This window comes from Drosophila tropicalis, unplaced genomic scaffold, assembly GCF_018151085.1.
Source record: "Drosophila tropicalis isolate 14030-0801.00 unplaced genomic scaffold, ASM1815108v1 contig_35, whole genome shotgun sequence".
Lineage (NCBI taxonomy): Eukaryota > Metazoa > Arthropoda > Insecta > Diptera > Drosophilidae > Drosophila > Drosophila tropicalis.
Window position 1 is genome coordinate 45,930 of NW_027172808.1, and position 24,010 is coordinate 69,939.

Genomic DNA, 24,010 nt, shown 5'->3' on the forward strand with positions numbered 1-24,010 from the left:
TTTAAACACTTGGTATAAAGAAACCTATTGCATCTAATGGAACTATCAAATTACAATCCAGATGCCCCACTTGAGCAATGTAAGCAGGTACTGAGTACTGCAGTTGACTAACTTCTTAAAAATTTCTTTTCTAAAGACACTTGGGGATGTCAAATTTGTAAATGCTGTGTCTTGTATGTATATAGCAAAATGAAAACCCCACAATTACACGAATCCCTTTGGATATCGTGAAGGACCGCAGCATGTTTATATTCAGTAACTAAATTTATTTTTGTTATGAATAGAATGAAGAAATGGGCCACATAGCAATGAGGAACAATTATTAGCTTCTGCGAGCTTTCCAGTGCATCTTTGATAAAAATGTTATTTTGAAATAGATTATTTCTGTTTTGGCATGAAATATTGATGATACTGCTATCGTTGTGATCAAATGTGATCGAAATCAAAACAGCATTAACAATGAAGGTTGCAATATTCTCCAATTCAATATTGTACAGGATACCTTGAGGCTTGGCACCATGTAAATACTCGAATAGAGTTCTGCATTGCAAAATGTAAAACTTTACACCTTAAGCAATGCAACTATTCAGTTTTGAATGGCTAAGGATTATTGTCTTATATTCTTCGTCGTTTCCGAACGGATTTCGAGAATAAGAATGGCGAAATTGAATTGTAAAGTCAGCAGAACGAAATATATTATCTGTAGGTACTGAACCTTCCCCATCAATATCAATATGTGATTCCCGAACCCAAGTTGGCCAGGCGAAATCACCACGAAATAATCCAGATTTTTATTTTTTTGGTCCCTTTTTGTTCCAACTTTCCTTATAATTGATCAGTTTTTTACTACACATTCCGATATTTAAACCGCCCTTTGAAATTCCCACCCTCTTTTTGGGCGTTCAATCTGTTTGGCTGCTGAATTCGCAAGATCATTCTTCATCCCTTGTTTATCCTTAATTATGCTCGATTTGGAGCATTGCTGGGTCTTTTATTGGAACTATCAATAAAAGTCCCCATCAAATTTGTCCAAAATATATTTTCTTAAAATAACCTGTGCCATATTGGAACTATAATAAATATTATCCTCTTCTTCAAATCAGATCATGTTCATGACATTATTCGTAATATCTGAGAAACGTTTTCTCAACCTGCTGTTGCCAGCAACAGTTTTGAGCCTTTCCTCGGTGTTTATTTTTTTTTCGGACAACTCTACTTTCACGGTCGGATAAATCAACATAAAGTGCACGTTGCGAACCATCTCATGGGAATTGCGGGACAAAACAATTGTTATTAAATGTTGAAACCATTTGAATAGGGATTCCGGAGGAGAAGAATAACCCAATCTTCATTCGTTGAATTCAAAATAGGAACTGATTTTATTAACAAACGTATGTGTATATAAAAGAATTCTTAGACTCTAGAAGGCGACAATTGTTCTTAAAAATATCTTATTCTAATGACCCACGTTTTTAGGGGGTTGAAAATAGTTTATATTTCATGCTCAGCGTCAGTTACTTGATACCGCGCCGCTGTTACAATCTTAAGTGTTTTCCACAGAGTGTGGATGTATGTTTTGTTTGGTGTTTGAGCCATACTTGAAATATGAATTTGTATCAGCTATTTTTGTTTTTGGAATTAAGCAATAATTGCCATTTATTCTTAAACACCACTCCTCAAAATCCCCACTTCGGGATATACTATAAACCCCCACACCCAGGGCATTTCTTAAAAATTTTCTAAGTTGTACATTTTGCTAGCCAATTGTGCGATCAATATCAAAAACATTATTTTGGCGTAATGGGTTGTGCAAAACTGTACAACTGCAGTTTTCTTTAAGAACTGCTGAAATAATTGCAAAGCATACATCGGTTATGATACTTTTGCAAATTGGCGTGTGCATTTTATTTCCTTAAGGGAGATATTTAAATCACTCAAAAATCTGGCTGAGTGATTCGAAAGAACGGCATGTGCCATTCCATACGTTACACACATGTCAGGAATGTGTGCTACTATTGAAGAAAGAAATATCCTCTTTTTGGCTACTAATAGGGGTCTTATAACACATCCTGTGGCGTCTATTGGTAACGTGTGTAAGTGGAAGTTTTCCTGGAAAAATCGTATATGTTCAACATTCCATAGAAATACTTCCAATTTTGCAGATAAATGTTTTATGTAGGCAACCCCATTTTTTAACATTATATATGCATCAATAAATGGATCTTTATCCAAATCATCCCTAGCTTATATTCGGACTTTAAATTGCGGTAGTAAGCTAGATTTTTATTAGTCAATTGCATATTACAAACAAGTTTCCTATCATTGTTTGCAATATTGAGCAAGTTTCCCCGGTGCTCAAATGCTGAGAGGTGTCAAAGTGCTTTCTGCTCAAGAAAGCGATTAATGATAAATCTTTTTAAAATTTATTGTGTGACAAATTTCCAACCTATACACCTATATCAATATTACCCCTAAAATCACGTATCATTGCAGTAAGCATATACAGAGAACATACGATTTGACTTATTAATTCGAACACTCTTAATATTCAAATTGCAGGCATTGTTCGTCTGATTGTAGTATTCGCGTACAATGTGCGCAATGTTCATTGAAAAATCCTGCACTTTCATATTACAGATGTAATGGCGATAACCATTTTTATAATCTCGTAAGAGAGATGGCTGCTCAACCATTTTAACATATATATTTAAACTGGTGTTTCCTATTCTACAATCTTTTCGTAAGCACTTCTATTTGCTTTTTATTAGCCTTTGTGAAGATAATTGTAACTCTGATGAGTCGAAACAAGGAATATTGGGTGGTGTTATGTTAAAACTACTATTCATTAACTTTTCAAAGTTTTCCTTAATTTCAACTTAAGCAGATATTTCTGCTGTGTTTACTATTTCGGAATTTTTGCTCAACAACATTCGTTTGAACCATTTTTTTTTACAAGTGAACGCCATTGACGATTTGACCCGTTTACTTTGAAGACTCTATGAGTCTTATTGAGACTTCATTTCCTAAATAAGCAGTTTGCAAATAGTGTTCATCCCCCAATTCGATGCTATAATCGATAATCCCATTAGAAATTGCTTTTTCTATCACAATTCTAATGCATAGAAACCAAGTGTTTCTGAAAATGAATGGAAAGGAAGAAAAAAAATAGTAAGTATAATGTGGATATTGAATTCAAAGAAATAAAATAACTAAAACTAATAGAATAAATAGAATAAAGTAAGTAAGTTGGCTCACCGACTTAGAAATATCGTACACCATGTGTAACAACTGTCTGTTATCGTCTCAGAGACATAAAGTGAATCGAAACCAATTTGCAGTAGTAAGTTAATTTTATCAGTTTTTACTATTAACATAAATTGTCAAGGAATCGTGTTATTTGTTGTAAATTTTTAGATTCGAGATAAAGGCGTTTAAAGATTGCCTCAAATGATGAAAGCATTGTTTCACAAAAACATCATATATCCTAAAAAAAAAAAAAAAAATTAAGTCGTCTCGCCGACTTAAATACAGCTGCGGTGAAAATAATAGCACCATAAGATGTTGCGAAATTCAAAGTTGTAAATTTAGCAAAAAACTGTTTTTTTTTCAACCCACAATGATTTTATTTAACTAATCGATCTATTAATATATTTTTAAAACGAAAGGACTCCATATTTCTTGAGTGTTTCAAAATATATTCATTTATCACATATGTATGTTATGTCAAAATAAGTCGGTAACAAAAATAGCACTATCCACTTACAATGGCGAAAACAAAAAATTAACTTAAAAATGTAAAACAAAAATACTTGTAATTCAAAACTATGAAATTTCACGAATCTGTTAATATTTCGTTGAGTATCCTTTATTGGCTATTACGGCCGCACAGCGCCTTGGCATGGAATCCACTAAGTCCTGGCATCTAGATATAGGAATTCTTTCCCAACTTTCTTTTACAACCCTCCAAAGTGCTTCGTTTGATGTTGGGTTGCAGGTGTGAACTGCCTTTTTGACATCAGTCCACAAATTTTCAATTGGATTGAGATCCGGGGACTGTGGAGGCCATTCCATGACGTTGATGGTGTTGTCTGCAAACCACTTTTTTTGCTTTCTTGCTCGTGTGTTTAGTGTCATTGTCCTGCTGGAAGACCCAAACTAATGGCATTTCATCCTCTGCATATGGTAGCATTACATTTTGCAGGATATCGACGTAGACGTACTGATCCATGATCGTCTTAATCCAATGAATCGGACCTACTCCATAATATGAAAAGCACGCCCATATCATAATATTGGAACCACCGTGCGTCACCGTTTTTTTCGTGTACATTGGTCTGTACTCCATATTTGGTGGTCTCCGAACGAAAGTACGAGATCCTGTCCCTCCATACAAGACGATTTTGCTCTCGTCTGTCCACAATACATTCCTCCACTTTTCCACTGGCCATTTGGAGTGTTCCTGTGCAAACTTCATCCGTTTAGCTGCATGTTTACTGGTCAATAGTGGCACTTTTCTTGGACTACAAGCATTTAAATTATGTTCCCGTAATGTAGAAATTTTTAAGTCTTTTTTAAGCTCTGTTGCTGGCTTAAATGGCTCTTTCTTGCTCTGTCTTACCAGACGCTTCACGAGTAATGGCAACATTACGGATTTTCGCCCACGAGACTCCACTTTTGGGACATATTTTTTGGAGTTGCTGATCATGTTGTTGGAACAGCCCAGTATACGACACATTTCGGGGAATTTTTTGCCTTCTTTTAGCATTTTTTTGATAACTTTCCTTTTTTCATCACTGCAATGCTTTCCGCGACCATATTAAAAAAATACCTAATAATTTTGTTTTTGAAGTATGTTTTCTTTTAAAAAATAACTTTTTCCGATAAACACGTGGGTTTTTCAATGATAATTTTCGCGCAAGTGCTTTTTTTTCTGTGACAACATGTGCTTGGTGCTATTTTTTTTACCGCGCTGTTTTCCATTCTCCCTTCGTTTTTGCTTCTTCTGAGAAGAACCGTTATCATTTTTGCTCTCCCGAATTAGGGAGACTGTCAGTAAGGCAAGAGAAAAGAAAATGCAAACCAAAATTCTTTTAGTCAAGTTTTACTGTAAAACAAAGTGAGCTGCTTGTTTTGGTGCAATTTTTTTCACCGGCACTGTATATCATTTTTTTCGGTTAAATTTTTTCTTTATTTGCTCCATATTGTAGCAGGAGAGACGGTCACACTTGCTCTCTTGCTACTCTTCGATCCCAGTATTTTAATTGACTCTCCGAGAGAGAGGAAAGTTTAGCAGGTCTGACGTGTGGGTCAGTCGTTGCTGAGCGTTGAGGAGTGTAAGACAAATATCGAGAGAACATTAATTATAACCATAGCTCGCAAATAACTGTCGTCTAGAGCTGGGATACTATCGATAGTGGCCCCACTCGATAGTTTCGCCTCCGATAGTTTAAACTATCGATACTATTGATAGTACTATCGGAAATTTTAAACTAATAAATTTTAATTTTTGGCAAACAAATTCTATATATTTTGTCTAAAAAAAATAAGAAAAATAAAAAATTCAAATGTCTTAATTTTTAAAAATAAAAAATTATATTATTTTAAATGTGTGTGATGTAACTTAAAATATATATTTTTTCTGAGATCATATATTTCATTTGTTTCTCGCAACTATTTTACAAACATAATATGTTTTAAAATAAAAAAAAAATGTACCATTTCAAATGGTTTCTTAAGTATTTAAATGTGTGTAATGCAACTTAAAATATTAATTTTTTCAGAGATCCTATTTCATTGATCAAACATAATATGTTTTGAAATAAAAAAATGTACCATTCCAAATGGTTTCTTAAGTAAGAAATTGTTATTTTCACAGCTTTAGTTTAATTAGTCTCGTCGTTTATCCATTGGTTTTTTTGCAGGAATATGAGTTGGTTCACATATTTTTCCTTCATTGCAGCTCGCCGGTCTGTTATTATGGCACCCGCCTTGCTAAATATGCGCTCCGATTCTACGGAGCTTGCCGGGATCGATAAGTATTTGGTAGCGCAACGGCTGAGGCCATCAAATTGACTTTCATTAATCTGAAAAAAGGAAATTTTAAAACACATAAAACACAACAAATTGATTCAATTAGCTACCTTCCAAAACTGAAGCGGGTCTGTATCGTGAGCTGCATTGCGCTGTTCAAAATATTGCCTCATCATAATTATTGCGTCCGCCCTATTGTTAGACCGCTTCTCTTCAACTTTTTTTCCATGAATTTAAATAGAAAGGGTGAATCCTCTGGCAGTTCCTCATCTTCAGGTTGATTTTGTGCTAGTTTTTTTAAGCCGCTCAGCTCGTTCTCCAATTTAATTGCAGCCTGTTGAACATTGCCATCACTTTGAAAGCCCTCCTTCTTAAATCGCGCATCTAACAGAGTTCCAAGTCTAGGATCTGTCCTTGTTTCATAGGGGAACAGTTTTGTTTTAACTTTTTGTATCAGTAAAGCGCAAGTCTCACTGCCAACTGTTGTTAGCATTGTTGGCAAGAGCTCCTCTAAGCTTTTGGTTAATGCCAATATTGCTGGGATTATCAACGAAATGGTCACCGTATTGGCCGCTGATGTGTGCCTTGTTGCAGCTTCGAAAGGCCTAAGAACAGTGCATATATCCTTAATGACACGGAACTGGTCCTCGGATAAGGGAATCGGCGCACCTCGCGATTTTAAAAGAGTCGCTAATAGCGGTTCCCTTACCTTCAAAATTCGTTCCAGCATATAAAATGCACTGTTCCATCGCGTAGGTACCTCTTGCAGCAAATTAAGAGGATTGCTGCTGCCCTGCTCTTCTTTGAATTTGGCTTTAGCGATGGAGCTACTCTTCATAAATGAAACAATTCGTTTCGCGCTAGTTAATCTGTCCATTTTGAATGAGGAACTGCCATCCATATACTAATACTTCAATATTTATTGACTAAAAAGTGGAGGATAAATGTTTATTAATAAAAATGTACCAAAAAGTTAACACTTTTTCACTTACACGTGTCTATTTGCACTCAAACTCATTGAAGCACCGATAGTCACTATCGACAAATTACCATCGATATATCGGACTATTTAATACTATCGATAGTGCCATCGATAGTTTTCCCAGCTCTACTGTCGTCCTTCTTGCGTTCTCGTTGCGAACACAACCGAAAAAGTTCATACTCTCTCGCTCTCGCTCTGAACAAGAGACTCTTGCTGTCTTGATTTATATTTTCTGTTGAGCTCTTTTCGTTGAGCGCTTTGTATATCGGTCTTTCAATGAGCAGTGCATAAAGAGCGAAACGAGAAACGCTCGCACGATGTGAGTCAACAAAAGACCGATTGACCGAAAAACTCAACGCAAACGGTCTTCACATTTATTTTTGTTGTTGTGAAAAATAAACATAATTTTTTGATTTTTTCAATTTAAATTTTTAACTTAAATTTATTTTAAAATTTTTTGGGTTTTTTTTTCATATTTTTTTTAGAAAACCATATTTTATTTCATTTTGATTTCATATTCCATTTGCTTGCCTATGCGTGTGAATGTATACCAATACATACGCAAAAGACTTTTTGCTTGATTGAACACGACGAAACGGTCTTGGAACAACCAGAACAAAACAGTACAGAAAAAAACGGTTTCGCTCCGAGCGCGAGCGAGCTCATTTAAGAACCGAAAAATCGGTTGCTCGCTGAGTCTTTTCGTAGAATGTCGGGAAAAGACACTTATTTACAGACAACGAGAAACGGTCGACAGTTATTTGCGAGCTATGATTATAACTAATAAATAACCAAAATAAATAATAATAAGAAGGCTTAAGAAATAAAATAAACTATTATTAATCTAAAGAAACTAAAACCCGAATCTCCTAAACATTCTGGCATTTGCCGCCCACAATATCAGAAGTGGTGAACTTTAACGCAATGGACATCAACATTGAGGCTCACAATTTGCCAACTTTAAAGAAGTGGCTGGAGCTGTTGGACTTGCCTACAACAGGGTCAAAGGCCGAGCTTGTGGCGCGTTTAAACGATGTTCCAGTGGATCGACGAGGAGCTTGTTCCATATCTATTGGAACTGAGACTGTCGAGGAAAATACAGAAGACGAAAGTAACTGTCAACTGTCAGAGACCACAAATGAGAAAGAGGGAGACAACAACACTGATGTCTTGCTAAAAAAACTGGGTGTGATTTGCTGCGACCACAATTGTTTGACATAGTGGCGCCTCAACGCCAGACACAAAACGAAACACTGACTGCACTTGAACTTGAACTTGCACTGACTTGGTCAGTGAAAAATTTAGATCGGATAGAAAATGTGAAGAAAGAAAAGAAACTGCTGATGTCCAATCTCTAAGCGAAGTAGAATTTGAATTATTGAATATCGAGTGTTTTAACACTGGAGTTGATTACAAAATAGGTGAAAGATTAGATTTAAAAATCCGGAAAAAGTTTGAGCAATTGTTTGAGAGATCATATTTGGTAGCACAAAGGCCTGAATTGCCTGATGTGAAATGTGAAATGAAGCTCAACGTGGAAGGGTCGAAGGCATTCAGTTGTGCGCCTAGAAGATTGTCATATTCTGAGAAAGGGAAATTGCAGGCGATGTTAGACGGGTACTTGGAGAAGAAGATCATTCGCCCTAGTAAGTCGGAGTATGCATCACCCATTGTGTTAGTGCCTAAGAAAGCTGGCGAGCTAGGGTTGTGCATTGACTTTAGGAGATTGGACAAAGTTTTGGTTAAAGATAACTACCCTATACCTCTGATAGACGATTTGTTAGACAAGCTTGGCGACAAGCGATTTTTTTCTAAATTGGATCTAAAGGATGGCTATTTTCACGTGTTCATGGAGGAAAACTCAGTTAAATATACATCTTTCGTCATTCCGTTAGGCCAGTTTGAGTTCCTCAGGATGCCAATGGGTCTGAAAAACTCCTCATCAGTGTTTCAAAGATTTGTTAACAAAATTTTTACAGATATGATTAGAGATAATAAAGTAATAGTGTATCAAGACGATATCATGGTGGCCAGTAGAACTGCCGAAGAGCACCTGGATATACTGAAAGAAGTTTTTAGAAGGATAATCAGAAACAAGCTGGAATTGCGTATAGATAAGTGTGAGTTCTTTCAGTCCAGCATTAGATACTTGGGATTTATCATATCGGAAGAGGGAATTAGAGCCGATGACAAGGGCCTAGAGGCGGTTAAGAAATTTCCCATACCAACAAATCGTTTTATTAGAAATTTTTCTTTAATTGCAAAACCACTCTATGACCTGTTGAAAAAAGATAGGGTGTTTAAATTTGGAAAGGAAGAGCTAGATTGTTTTTCGTTGCTCAAAGATAAATTAGTAGATTCGCCGGTGTTGGCAATATATAACCACAAGGACGAAGTAGAGCTGCATTGTGATGCGAGCGCGTTAGGCTTTGGGGCAATGTTAATGCAACGGAAAAAAGACAAAAAACTGCACCCTGTTTTTTTATTACTCAAAACGGACGTCTGATGTAGAATCAAAGTACCACAGTTTCGAATTAGAGACCTTGGCAATAGTATATGCAGTCCGCAGGTTCAGAGTGTATTTACAGGGAAGATATTTTAAAGTACTTACAGATTGTAATTCACTGACTCTCACTCTCAATCGAATTGAATTAAACCCAAGAATTGCGAGATGGGCGCTTGAGCTACAGAATTATGATTATGAAGTAGTGCACAGGGCAGGCAAACAGATGCAACATGTAGATGCGCTTAGTAGATGTACGAACATACTTGTTGTAGATACAAATAGTTTTGAAGACAATCTAGTTATATGCCAGAACAGGGACGAGAAGTTGCAGAAAATAAAAAGAAAGTTGGAATTTTCTGAGGATAAGTTATTTGAAATGAGAAACGGAATAGTTTACAGGAAAACCAATGACGGGAGGTTGTTGTTTTGTGTACCGAGTGAAATGGAAGAGTCAGAGATAAAGTAATGGATGCCATTTCGAAAGCGTATTGGTTTCCTAACATAAAGGAGAAAGTTGTGAAACACATTAGCAATTGCTTAAAATGTGTTGCGTATTCTCCAAAGTTTGGAAAAGAGGAAGGAAAGACAACGAATACTAAAGAAGCGGTGCTAGCTCTTAAAGACTATTTTAGGGCCTACAGTCGACCCTTTGCCATAGTATCGGATAGAGGAAGCAGTTTTACGTCATCAGAGTTCGAGATGTTTGTAACTCAGAATAACGTTAAGCACATTAAGATTGCCACAGGTTCCCCTCAAGCTAATGGCCAAATTGAGAGGGTAAATCGTACACTGGGACCTATGCTTGCTAAATTATCGGAACCAGAGAAGGGTATATATTGGGATTTGATAGTTGAGAATGTTGAACATTGTTTAAATAACACACTTCATAGGAGCATTAAGCAGTTGCCGAGCAAAATGCTCTTTGGAGTAGAGCAAAAAAGGCAAAGTCGCAGATGAGTTAAGAGAAGGACTAGAGCAGTTAGGAATAGTGAATGATCAAAAAAATTTGGACACAATTAGAAAGGATGGGGAAATACATCAGAAGCAAAGCCAGAAGTACAATGAACAGCAGTATAATAGCAAAAGGGTAGCATCCACAGGATATAAGGCAGGAGATTATATTATGGTGAAGAATTTCGATTCAACTATAGGAGCGTCGAAAAAGCTCATTCCAAAATACAAATGGCCCTATGTGATAGACAAGGTTCTCAAAAATGACCAATTTTTAATTAAGGATGTGGAAGGTTTTCAGCTAAGTCGTAACCCTTATCAAGGTGTTTGGAGTAGCCACAATATAAAACATTGGATAGGTAAAAGAAAAAGTGAGTAAAAGTTATGAATTAAGCAAATTATAATAATGAAAACTGTAATAAACTTTTATGTAATATACCTTAACTAATTTGTAGTTATAAGATTTCAACTTATTGTCAGGACGGCAGAGTTGTAGCAGGAGAGACGGTCACACTTGCTTTCTTGCTACTCTTCGATCCCAGTATTTTAATTGACTCTCCGAGAGAGTGGAAAGTTTAGTAGGTCTGACGTGTGGGTCAGTCGTTGCTGAGCGTTGAGGAGTGTAAGACAAATATCGAGAGAACATTAATTATAACTATTAAATAATAACCAAAATAAATAATAATAAGAAGGCTTAAGAAATAAAATAAACTATTATTAATCTAAAGAAACTAAAACCCGAATCTCCTAACTATTCTGGCATTGGTTAATTCATTTACCGCCCACAATATTATGTACATTTTTTTGTGATTCTTTGACGAGTTTTACGTAGAAAGCTTATAAAAATATTGTCTTTAACTACATATCCTGTATGAAAAGTAATTTTACAAAACATTTCTCGCCAAAGGTAATTAGGTAATTCGTTATTCCAATTCGTAAATTTTTTTTTCTTCTTTCACAAAAGGTAAAATTAATCGAGACAAATAACTCCTTCAAAGTTCTTAAAGGCGACAGTCTTTTTTTGCTAATAATATTAACGTGGGAGAAAAGATGAAATAGCGTTGTTCAAATTGCTGTGAGCATTCCTTTCGCAAGCAGAGGTGGCGAGATGACAAGATGACTATATTATGATTACGATCCATACAAATTATACAACCAGGACGATTATTTAAAGAGGTGACATCCATGGGGATGGCTCGCGTATGTATGCATAAGCAGGAGAAAAACCAATCCTATGGAGAGCAGAAACACCAGACCAGAAATGAATACGAAATCCAGTACGTTGTCGGCCAAAGCAAATTTAGTTCGCCTCAACAGGAGCATTACCCACAAGACAACGGATCCTATGGCAATCAGTAGGTTACATATTAATTCCAGGATCCCTTGGCCCACATCCTTGACAAGCCGCAATCCATCTGTAATCCCGAGATAAACATAATCGAAAACATCAAATGTGATAAAGCCGACATCGTTACAGAAGCGTGATATTTAAGCACCTCCGAATTGAATGAAGTTACAGACGGCGAGTCTTCCTTCCACTAGTCAACATCCAAGCAGCCAACTGCCCCACAGAAAGTAATATATCACAGCCAAGATCGTTTCAGTAACAAATGCCATCGACTTTTTAAAAGGACTCTTAATATGCTTAATAACGGCCAGCGGCCAACTCCGGCCTTATGGAAAAACGTTTATACATATGTATGTCTTGGATATTTTTAGTCCGATTTTGAATAAATTTTTTGGATGTTAGTATCAAACTTAAGTGTGCCGAATTTGATTGTACAAGGTAATAATTACGGGAGATAACACAGGCCGACGTGATTTTTGGTGACGGTAAGGTGAAAGGTGTTCCTAACTAATTTGGGTATGCCGATCACGACCCTATACTCAGTTTTTATCCATCACGTCCAGATTTTTCACAAAATTGAAAAATGTTCCAAAATTTATGGATGCAATATGAGCGTCAAAATGCATTTTCTGTACTCTCACATTGATTTTTTTTTCCTGAAAGTCTTGGCGCTGTCAGCGAGGAACAGGGAGAGAGGTTCCATCAGGACATAAAGGAGATGGAAGTACGATATCAAAGTCGATGGGATACCAGAATGATGGCTGATTACTGCTGGAATTTGAAGAGGGACTTGGTGGGAAAATACCACAAAAAAAAAGAGAACAAGACGCAGTTTTCAGGAAAAAAAGGAAAGATATCATTCAATAACTAAAGAAAATTCAATTGAGATTAACACAATATCGTTTTTTGTTAAGAACCATTCAACTATCATTGGAATATATGGTAAAAAAAAAATTGACAACAAAAATTTCCTTTGCATATTTTACAGTAATTTGAAAATTTTTATACACATTTTTTTCGAAAACCTTACGTGATAGAAAAAAACTAAGTATAGGGTCGTGATCAGCACCCCCAATTACTATAGGAGACCTATTGAACTTAAAGCACTTTTTCATGACCTCAAAAATGTCGGCCTGTGTGATCGATAATTTTAAAATTACGGGGACGGCGTGGAAAAATTTGTATAAACTCGATACCAAATTTGGTGGCTCAATCTCTTATAGTCTACGCGATCTAGGCGTTCATACGGATAGACGGACAAGAATGTACATATGTATGTATGTATATACTTTATATGGTCGGATATGATTCCTTCTATTCATTGCACACCTTTCACCAAAATTAATATGCCCTTTTTGCATGGGTATAACAAATTTACAGTTAGTTTTGTAGTTAGAATAAGTAAGTTTCGTGCACGTTGATGATTTTTCTTGCAATTTGATGCGGAATTCAATTTAAGTCAGTTTGTCTTTAGTAAACAAATCAATTTAGATTTGTGTGGACTTCGGCAGCTGTTTAGTTACACGCATACGAGGTGCCGAACGTGTTCGTCCCCCCGGGGGATATGAGTGGCGGGCTCCGATGTACACGTGCTCTCTCTCTTTTTCTCTGAACATCAGACTTCGTTTCTTTTTGTTTTCGGTTTCTGTCGAGCAGTGATGCTAACTTTTGTCGACCAAAAAAAGCTGTCTTTGACGGAGACTAAAAAAAAAAAAAAAAAAACAGCTGATGTTTTTTTCTTGTTATAAATGTTTTATTTTTACAAAATGTTTAGTATTTGATCTAAATCATCACGATCAATATTCTTGTCGTACGATCCCATGGTGCCAATCATATTTAGATACTTTTTCGGCACTTCATAATTGTAGCGGCATTTGTTTGACCGACGCAAACCGTATCTATATATAAACATTTCATTATTAACTTTTTAATATTAGTTTTTAATATACATTTACCTGACGCATAAAATTGAGTTAAGCATTGGAATGTTTTATTTTATTTCGTAATTTGGTTTTTACGAGATTGACTTGGCTAAAAATTCTCTCCACTTCTGCGTTCGACCATGGCAATGAAAGCAATGCCATTGCAAAAGTGGCCAAGTCCCCAAATTTATTGTTTCCACCCGAATCCTTGTATGATCCTACTTCAAACTTTGTAGTGTCTTCAGTATTTTGCCACTCAATTAGGTGAAAGTTTTTGTTTTGGTGTTCAATACAGGCAATATGATTTGAGTCAAAAAGCTCTAGTATTGGAACTATATATCGGTTTAATTCAACTACAATGAACAACTAAAACATTATAAATTTCTTATAAAATTAAAAAAGCGGAAAAAAGTCTTTTTACCAAAAAAAAATTCAGAATTTCCGCTGCCCGCTGTTTTGAAATTTTTCCCGCAAATGGATTAACAAAAAAGACAGATTTGACGGGAAAAAAAGCTGATTTGGCAACACTGGATGAGATAGCAATATAATTGCCGAACAATATGTACATACATACTTGTGTGCCATGCAAAAATAAAACGGTGCATTGTTGTGAGCGACAGCATGATATTGCCTGCATGCGCAGCACTCACAAAACTTTGTATAAATATGTGTTCATGATTCGCTGAGTGGTAAGTGGCACCGGCACAAATTTTATTGAGTGTGAGTAGGATGGCAACAATTGACTCACTTGGAGTTCTTTGATATGCCGAGACTTGTGTCTGAAGCCTATTTCTCACGCCAGCTGCTATTGACAATTTGTCCATGAAAATGAGCACAGCTTAGTGACAATTGAATGGCAGAGTTTTCCCCAAATACTTACATATTTTTATCCCCAAGAAATTGCAATGAAAACGTGTAAACAGTTTTCGAGAAAATTGTATTTTTGTTGACCCATGATTTTCCCCATACAAAAATTACAAAACAAAGCTTTGACTTTAACGGATTAGCACAAGTCCCTCAATGAAGATTAGATGCCAGTATGGTCAATAGACTTTCTAGAATATGTGCGTAGAGTTTCATTCAGAATGTGTGAAAGGTTTTCGAGAAATAACTTAAAATATATGGGCATCTCGAATAAATAAATATTTTTTGACCAAAGACAAATTTGCCAGTTTACTGAACGGTGCACTATGGATGGGTACACGGTTTCTGCTCGAGCCAGTTTAACCTGTTTGGCCATTGAATTCGAAAGATCATTCATTTTTTAAGTAGATCTTCCCAGCTTCATCCCTTATCCTAAATTCGCTGGTTGTAAGCGCCTTTAAAAACTTTTCTATTGGATCATTTCGGTGTCTTTTATTGGAACTATCAATAAAAATCAGCATCAAATTTGTCCAAAGCGGAGCATATACAACATATTTTCCTTAAATAACCTATGCCATATTGGAATTATAATAAATAATATCCTTTTCTTCTTCGGACAGTTGAAATATCATGTTCATGACATTATTCAAAATATCTGTGAAACATTTTCCTAACCGGCTGTTGCCAGCAACAGTTTTGAGGCTTTCCGCGGTGTTAATTTTTTCCTAACAACCCTACTTTCATGGTCGTATAAATCAACATAAAGTGGATTGCAACATTTTCAAAATATTTGATAAAATTGCGAATCAAGAACTACAGAAATAATATAATAGCAAAATTTCGCAGATATGTAAATGTTTTATGTGGGAAACCTATTTTTTAACGTGGATCTTTATCCAAATCATTCTTAGCATTAAATTTGGACTTCAAATTGCAATAAGCTAGATATTTATTAATCATCGGCTTATTATTACCTACTGTGAGTAAATTTTCCCTGTGCTCAAATGCTGTGAGGTGTCTAAGTGCTTTCTGCTCAAGAAAGCGATTAATGCCCCTGTATTGGTAAGTCTTTTTAAAATTTATTGTGTAAAAAAATTTCTAACCTATTGGAATACACATCAATATTACCCCCAAAATCACCATTAAATCTAAGCTTTACGCAGTAAGCATATACAGAGGACAAGCAATTTGACTTATTAATTCGAACACTCCTAATATTCAAATTGCAGGCATTGTTCGTCTGATTGTAATATTCGCGAACAATGTGGGCAATACTTTTGTTCATTGAAAAATTAGCAGTGCAGGTTGCCAAAAGGTTATTGAAGTCCTGCACTTTCATATTACAGATGTAATGGCAATAACCATTTTTACAATCTCGTAAGAAAGATGGCTTTTCAACCATTTTAACATCTATACTTAAACTGGTATTTCCTATTTCACAATCTCCTCGTAAGCATTTCTATTTGCTTTCTATTAGAGTTTCGTCGACTCTGATGAGTCAAAACAAGGAATATTGGGTGGGGTTATGTTAAAACTACTATTCATTAACTTTTCAAAGTTTTCCTCAATTTCAACTTTAGCAGATATTTCTGCTGTGTTATTACTATTTCGGAATTTTTGCTCAACCACATTCGTTGGAAGCATTTTTTTACAAGTGAACGCCATTTACGATTTGGCCCGTTTACTTTAAACACTCTATGAGTCTCATTGAGCCTTTCATTTGCTAAATTAGCAATTTGTAAATAGTGTTTATCCCCCAATTCGATGCTATAATCGATAATCCCATTAGAAATGGCCTTTTCTAGCACAATTCTAATGCCCCGAACTTGGTTTCTTAAAATGAATGGAAAGGGAGTAAAAAAAGCAAGTCAACTGTGAATAAAATTGGAATAATTGACCCAAATTTTTTGTACATTATAATTCAGTAAATTGTTTTCAAAATAAGAAAATTTTGAATATTGTAATTCAAGAGAATAATTTGTTATTATTTTTCTTTAAAGAAAAATGAAAGTGTATTGAAAATTTGTTCATCAGGTCGGCGCCATCAGAGATAGGTCAAAAAATATAAATCTTACAGAGAAACGTAGGTAATTTTTTTTTTTGCTTATAATTAACATACTTGATATTTTTAACAAATTAATAATATGTAAGTGGTCACGCCTTTGTTTGTTATAACTTCGAAAATTCGATTAGGCACTGAGTCATATAGTGTTTGAATTTTTTGAAACGCACTTTTTGTCAATTAATACTTAAGTTTTTTTGCTCTTTCATTTCGCAATACATTTCTCAAATGCCTAATCTTTTTGTTATATAATTTGACCTTTTGTATTTCTTTCTTTAGATTGTCAGACATTTCAAAGCACTTCTTTCTATAAAATGCTTCATTTTGTTCTTTTTTAAGACAATTGGGACAAAATATAAAATATAATACCATCAGTTGATATGTCTACAACTTTTCTGTTGTTGTCAATATTTTCCAAAGTATTTGTGCGTTCTGCCCCGTATTTACGTATATTTTGGAAACTAGAAATTTCTGCGTGTGTTTCCTCACAGAAATCGAATAAATCATTTTTCGCATCAGTTGCAATTAAATTTAAATTTGGCCTGCCTTTAAAAATTTTGTACCCTAAATTTTTTTGAAGTGAAAACTTCTTTAGAATCGTTGGGAGTGATTTCAGACTCGATGAAACGAAAAAGCGACACTAAAAAGAGACACATATAGATCTTATAGTATTAAGCCTGCGAGAGAATGAGATGCAAATATATAAAAAGCATTATGAATAAATAGCGACAATGCGAAAATGAGATGCGTGCTTAACTACAGAACTCGACGGCAATTTACAAAGTGTCGACGTGGCTCTGTTGTTAGTGTGCTCGCTTGGCGATCGGGCTGCCGGGGTTCGACTCCCAGCTTGGTCGAAGTTTTTCATAATGCTTTTTATTCATAATGCTTTTTATATAAATATATATTTTTTTGTGATACATTTTTATTTACTTTTTATTTACTTTTTATACCCTTGCAGAGGGTATTGTAAAATTGATCAGATGTTCGTAACTCACAGAAGGAGGCGTTTACGACCCCATAAAGTATATAAATTCTTGATCAGCATGAGAAGCTGAGTTGATATAGCCTCCTTCTGTGCGTTACGAACATCTGACCAATTTTACAATACCCTCTGCAAGGGTATAAAAAGTAAATAAAAATGTATCACAAAATATATAATGAATGAATGCACAGCAACTAGAATCACTGTCTGTTCAGCTCTCTAAAGTGGGAGAAATATGTGCATGCGAAACCAGATTGAGCAATGGAAAAACAGTTTTAATTGTGGCAATTTATATTTCACCAAATCAATCAATAAATAGCATCACGAAATTCATTCATGAAAATTTATTAAAGTATACACCAGAAGTATCGCGGATACTTTGAAAAGATTACGATAAAGTTCCAATGATTTTAAGTGGCGATTTTAACGTAAATTTTGCATTGGACACAGCGGTTCCTTTAATTGACTTTCTCAATACAACATTCAGTTTAAAAATGTGTAACAATCGCACTGAATCAACAACACGATCAAAAACAACAATTGACGCGGTATTTCAAAGATATGTTGACAACATCGAAACCAAAGCATTTGTATCATATTTTAGCTATCATAAGCCACTCGTATCATTTGTTGAAATTGAAAACATTGAGGATGAATAATAATAAAATGAAGAAAATAAAATATGACTTTATAGCAATATTATAATGAACCTATAATTATCCCGCTCCTAATGCTGCTTTCGTCTCATTCTCTCTCAGTTTGTTTTACGGAAGGTTTCACTTCTATCGTGTCTAACCGTTAGACGCACATTTTTTTTTCAAAGTGTAAGTTGCAAATGAAGGCCCTATTAATATTCACATCACATTGCAAATTACATTTAGAAACCCACTGCCGACGGACAAACTCATTTTTGGGGAAAGTGCTCTGAGCCATCTCTACATCTTCTCATGCATGAGGCAATTATGCACTTGCAGCCACCTTTTCTATTAAGTATATGCCAAAGGTGATCATGCTCGCAGTCCAACAATCGCACAGAGAATGAATTAAAACGGCCAAACGTTGACATCACTGTGAAAAAAAAAATGTAAGAGGAAGAACAAATCCTGCATATGGCAAAATAAATAGTCCTCATATTTTTGTCCAAAACGCTGTAGTAAAGCCGGTATTTCTTTAGAATACCCAAAATATATTTTAGTAGTGTTATTGAGAAAAAAATACTAAATGGCTTGTGGAAAAATTATGCGGTGCATCTGAAAGAAAGCGTTCGGAAAATAGAAATTTTGAAGTCTTAAGGGCTTATCCTAATAATCTTTGATTTGATTTTTTCCTTTATGATTTTTATTGTTGTGTTATATTTTTAATTTTGTTGCTTTTTGTTTTTTTTTTTTTTTTTTTCCTTTTTGGTTTTTTTTTTTTATTTTATTTTTTTTTTTCGTTTTTCGACAAAACGATTTCGAGTTGGGAATCGAACCAGGGACATTCCGATCGCCAAGCGAGCACTTTATCGGCACAGCCACCGGGACACATACGAAAGTGATGCCAATACTTCTTGATATTCTTTCCACAGGGGCATATCCTATTCGCATTGTAGCTGTTTTGTCGAAAAGTAAAAATGCGATGTTGTATAACTTCACGTCACACACAGTCTACGAAGCCTGAGCATGTACCGACGAGTGTACACATACATAGACAGAACGAAATCACGAGCAACGTAGGCCTGCCTTCGTCGTTCTGTAGTCTGTGCTAGACTAAATCAGAGCCAGGCACTCATATCCCCCGGGGGGACGAACACGTTCGGCTCGTCGTATGCGTGTAACCGAACGGCTGCCGAAGTCCTCACACAAAAAAATCAAGATGGATTTAGTTAGTTAGGATGGAGTTAGTTAGTTAGGTGGTCCAAAAGGCTAGTGGCGGCTGAAATTAAAAAAAAAAAAAAGCTGATGTTTTTTTTCTTGTTATAAATGTTTTATTTTTACAAAATGTTTAGTATTTGATCTAAATCATCACAATTAATATTCTTGTCGTACGATCCCATAGTGCCAATCATATTTAGATACTTTTTCGGCACTTCATAATTGTAGTGGCGTTTGTTTGACCGACGCAAACCGTATCTATATATAAACATTTCATTATTAACTTTTTAATATTAGTTTTTAATATACATTTACCTGACGCATAAAATTGAGTTAAGCATTGGAATGTTTTATTTTATTTCGTAATTTGGTTTTTACGAGATTGACTTGGCTAAAAATTCTCTCCACTTCTGCGTTCGACCATGGCAATGAAAGCAATGCCATTGCAAAAGTGGCCAAGTTCCCAAATTTATTGTTTCCACCCGAATCCTTGTATGATCCTACTTCAAACTTTGTAGTGTCTTCAGTATTTTGCCACTCAATTGGGTGAAAGTTTTTGTTTTGGTGTTCAATACAGGCAATATGATTTGAGTCAAAAAGCTCTAGTATTGGAACTATATATCGGTTTAATTCAACTACAATGAACAACTAAAACATTATAAATTTCTTATAAAATTAAAAAGCGGAAAAAAGTCTTTTTACCAAAAAAAAATTCAGAATTTCCGCTGCCCGCTGTTTTGAAATTTTTCCCGCAAATGGATTAACAAAAAAGACAGAATTTGACGGGAAAAAAAGCTGATTTGGCAACACTGGATGAGATAGCAATATAATTGCCGAACAATATGTCCATGGCACACATGTCCAAGCAAAAATAAAACGGTACATTGTTGTGAGCGACAGCATGATATTGCCTGCATGCGCAGCACTCACAAAACTTTGTATAAATATGTGTTCATGATTTGCTGAGTGGTAAGTGGCACGGGCACAAATTTTATTGAGTGTGAGTAGGATGGCAACAATTGACTCACTTGCAGTTCTTTGATATGTATGTATGTATGTATGTACATATGTACATGAATTTATCTACATGCCGAGACTTGTGTCTGAAGCATGATGAAATAACATAAGGTGGTCTCGTCGGAAGCCGAAGCTTACCGAAGTATACGCTTAACTTCACGGCACGTTTGCTCACTCGCATCACAATCTCGCTCACCCTCAATAGACACTCAGAATACTATTCCTTTCACTCGCACTTATTGCAAGCATACGTTAAGTGTTTGTCTCTTGCCGACGGGACCAACTTATGTTATTTCGTCATGCTCCAGCCCAAGATTGTCGGCCGTTCTTTCGCGAACATTCGAGTTTTCACATAAAACATTTTTTCCTTGACAGTACATACATACATATACATATGTATGTATGTATGTACGTATGTATACATATTTCCAAGCAAACACAAACTTCGGCAAGGTCGAAGTTGGCCCCAGCCCACTGGTTTTCAATTCATGACTTCTTTTTTCAAACGAGTGCTAAGATCTTCGGTAGCCGATTGTCTGGCGTTGACGACATTGGCTCGTTTGGGGGCTAATGTCCAACGAAAAGAGTTAGAATAAATAAAGCGAATGGAAAATCGAGTTGTAGTGGAAATGAATATAACAAAATTAATAGAATTTGAATTTCGTTGGTTGTTGTCTCTTTCTTCCTATATGTATATTCTATTCTAAAATAAAAAAAAAAACTAGTTGGTCACTCGAACTTTTGAAACCATCCCCGTCTCTTTCACTCATTCAATTCCTTCTCTAACATTGTGCGACTCGGTCCTATGCTAGTGCACTCAATCAATCCAACATCCACTCATTCTAACATGTTCGACCTCGCACTCGCACTCGAACTCACTCAACTCTTTCCGTTAATTCGAGTGTGTTTTTTGCTATTTAAGCAGAACGCTTATCCATACAGACATTCATTGGCGGACGGGTCTCACGTTTTCTCAGTCTTATTCGGTCAGTAAAGGAACTAAATTGATTTGAAAAAATAAAACCAAATTTATGAAGCATTTAAAGCGTTCATTTTTTTGGGGCAAAGATATTTGTCTCCTTTGAGCGTGTCCCGATTGCAAAAATAGAACAATTCAAATTCTTTTTTGTCCTACTAATGTTCTTTTAGATATCACTTTTAAACAAAAATAAAATCATATCGGAAATATGTATATACATACATTTGTATTGTCTCAGAAAGATGGTTTGCTAAGGAATAATCTAAATAAATAAAATAAATAATCTTTTGTTTTATTTTCCAAGGGGATTGTATTTAACGTTTTTACAAAATCTATGCGCGATCTTTATGTGCTAATGCTCTGTAAAGTTCTGTTTAATTACTAAGTGTTAGTTCCTGATAATGATACATTCTTAAATCGGAAGCATAAATAAATTGGGTACATGTCATAACGCCCACACATTTTTGTGTCATAAAGCCCATGGGCATAATGACACTTTTGGAGTGGACGTTAAGACACTATAAAAAGGGCGCCCTCGGGTTGCCATATGGCGGATCAGCGCCTGAAATGAATTATAATTAACAGATTGAATTGGATTATGCAATAAACGAAATACTTACTCCGCGAGGCCGACTCAAATGACATCCTCACAATTTTTTTCGGTGGTTGCTGGTCGGCCATTCTTAAGTAAAAGATTTTATTAGTTTCTGATTAAAAAAAAAGAATAATTTAGAAATTATGCAGAAAGGGCACAACTTCTAAACCGCCCTTGTACCGATTTGGTCACAAAATCGGACACAGAAAACTTTTTCGAAGTTGATGCCATTTCTTAATCGGTAAAATATATTCCTACACTGCTTCAGCTTATAGGCTCATTAAAAACTTTTTATCTGTGTAAATCTATTTCCCACAATAAATATTTCACCAAGCTGTTTTGTGAAAGAAACTACCTGAAACAAATGGAACAAAAATTATCTGGCCTTCTATTGCTGCTGAGTGCATCCCTTTATTTTTAAACAACTCTCACTAAATTATTTTCTTCCTTTTCGTCCACAATAAAAGTATCTTTGGTCATTTTCCTATAAATTTGTGTTGGCTTTCGGACAAATCTCTTAAGAGTTTGAAAATAATTTTCGAAAGAGTATGAAATCGGATCACCGATTTGCCCGACTGTCTCTTTTAAGTGGAGTAAGCTGTGAACATTGTAGAAAACACTGCTTTCCCTAAAACAAAAGAAAAATTCTCAACAAATAGGTTTAAAATTCGCTGAGAGTTTTCACATTACTGTGTCTTCGCTTTTGGCAGCATAGCAACATGTAAGCACAGTGTAGCAATAAAAACTCGTAATACTGGTCACCATTCATTGTATGTTCAAAAGCTAAAATCCCAGTATACAACAAAAACTGTCTGTACTCAGTTGCCTTCCAATTCGAAAGCTCTACTAATGATTTCGGCTTCCTTGCAAACTTTTTGAAATATATTTTCACATGTAAGGCTTCGGAAACTTGTTCTTGTCAGTTCTAGATATTTCACTGACAATTTTATTTGTATTTAATCTACTCAGAAATTTACGTATGACACGCAATTCCACAAGATGCATGCAGTCGAGGGGTACTTTGAGTATTAATAAAACACTCATTTTTTCGAAAGCAGACTGAATGTTTAAATACTCGGCGTGATGATGCGACGGATGCTCTCTATTGCGAAAGTCTTCATCTGAGATTAATTCAGCACTTTTAGTGCTAAACGTCAAAACAGAGTCAACTTTTCGTAACATTTGACACAACGGTGACTGGAGTTATGAGTAACAGTAACAAATGTTCTTGCAGGAGCATCGCACACAATGTTTAAGCAATTTTTCCTAATCTCGGACAACTCAAGTGTGAATTTGGACAAAAATTATTCGGAGTTAAATGGCTTATTGTGACCCATAAGTACTCCGATCGGCAAAACAGGACATTTATAAATATTATTTAAACGAATAAGTATGGACCACAGTTGCGCACGCACAAGGGAAGTCTGTCGACATCAATATCTATGCTTAATATATCGGGAAGTTTGGACAAAATATTTATTTAACTGCTTAGACAAGCCTACATATATGTATGTAAACAGCTGCCGCTTCCTATTCCAGTAATATCAGGCTTTTCGAAGCAGCTTCGTTTTGGCTTATGCTCTAAATACCAATTTTTCAATTGTGCATTTAAACTATAACCAGCGTTTGCTTGTGCTTGTACGCTACCTATCATGTCTCCCACTGTGGCCACAGTTTCTTCCTCCACTGACATAAATTCGCTGCCTTCCTGAAACTGATCTCTTTCTTGTATATTTCCAACAGTCCCTAATTCTAAAGACGCACTTCTTCGCGTCTCTTTTCCTCTTAACTAACCTAAGCATTTGCCTACTGCTTAAAACTTTTCCAAAATTATCCATTATTTGTAATTTAAATAGTTTTTGAGACGAAAATGGCTGTAGAAAAATTATACTTACATATATATAGAGATTATTACA